Source organism: Rhinoraja longicauda, chromosome 18 (assembly GCF_053455715.1).
Source record: "Rhinoraja longicauda isolate Sanriku21f chromosome 18, sRhiLon1.1, whole genome shotgun sequence".
Lineage (NCBI taxonomy): Eukaryota > Metazoa > Chordata > Chondrichthyes > Rajiformes > Arhynchobatidae > Rhinoraja > Rhinoraja longicauda.
In genome coordinates this window covers 34,068,343-34,070,021 of record NC_135970.1, presented here as the reverse complement: position 1 = coordinate 34,070,021, position 1,679 = coordinate 34,068,343, and positions in this window count along the sequence as shown.

Below are 1,679 nucleotides of genomic sequence, written 5' to 3'. Positions count from 1 at the left end.
TGTCTGAAGGAGGGTCCCGACCTGAAATGTAAGCATTCTTTAAGCTCACTCAGTCCCCCATGGTTTAGTTTATTTTATTTTATTTAGTTTAGCTTAGTTTAGAGATACAGCGTGGAAACAGGCCCTTCAGCCCACTGAGTCCGCACCGACCAGCGATCCCCGCACACTAACACTATCTTACACACACAAGGGACAATTTACATTTATGCCCAAGTTAATCAGCCTACAAACCTGTACATCTTTGGAGCGTGGGGGGAAACCGAAGATCTCGGAGAAAACCCACGCAGGTCACGGGGAGAACGGACAAACTCCGGACAGGCAGCGCCCGCAGTCGGGATCGAACCCGGGTCTCTGGCGCTGAAAGGCAGCAACTCTACCGCTGCGCCACCGTGCGCAGGAGCACTTCCGTTTCTGACATACATACCCTGGTCCACAGGGTGCAAGCCTTGCGTAAGACGGGGGCGACGGTGCTGTAAAATAAAAAGGCTTCTTTGCACATTACATCTTTATATATAATGGAATTGAATGCAAACGAGCCAAAACCATTCCTCACCCTCCCTGTCTTCCTGCGACAATGCTTTCAGGGAACTATGTGCGTGTGCTCCAAGAGCACTCTGCGTACTGCTGACCCATGCTGCCTTCTTTTTGCTGACCAGAGCCACAATTTCTCACGTCGTACACCTGCCCTTCACCATAACGGAAAATGGCAAACCTTGAACCATATCCATTGAGCTTTTAAAGTAGTCATTTCCAATGGTGCAAAGATTCAATAGTACTTGGACGTCACAGGTAGATAGGGCAGTCACAGGTAGATAGGGCAGTCACATGTAGATAGGGTGGCCACAGGTAGATAGGGCGGCCACAGGTAGATAGGGTGGTCACAGGTAGATAGGGCAGTCACAGGTAGATAGGGCGGTCACAGGTAGATAGGGCGGTCACAGGTAGGGCGGTCACAGATAGGGTAATCACAGGTAGATAGGGCGGTCACGGGTAGATAGGGCAGTCACAGGTAGATAGGGCAGTCACATGTAGATAGGGTGGCCACAGGTAGATAGGGCGGTCACAGGTAGATAGGGTGGCCACAGGTAGATAGGGCAGTCACAGGTAGGGCGGTCACAGATAGGGTAATCACAGGTAGATAGGGCGGTCACAGGTAGATAGTGTGGTCACAGGTAGATAGGGCAGTCACAGGTAGATAGAGTGGACAAAGGTAGATAGGGCAGTCACAGGTAGATAGTGTGGTCACAGGTATATAGGGTACCCTTCAAGTTCAAAGTTGTCAAAAATGTAGAGTCTTAACTTGGCCTTCAAGGCCCGTTGTCCTGGCGACGGCACTGGGTGGGAATTGTGGAGTAGGTCTGGCCTGGCGATATGTTCTTCAACACGAATCTTCTTTTTACTTTGTAAGAAGCACCCTTCCCACCTCCGTCCCTTTGTTTGAAAAGGGGACGGTCTTCCCATGTGGGTTAGTTTAGTTTGGAGATACAGCGCGGAAACAGTCCCTCCAGCCCAGCGATCTCCGCACACTAACGCTATCCTACACACACTCAAGGGACAATTTACAATTTTACCAAAGCCAATGAACCTGCAAACCTGCAGGTCTTTGGAGCACCACAGAAGGCAGTGGAAGCCAGTTCTCTGAATGCATTCAAGAGAGAGGTAGATAGAGCTCTTAAGGA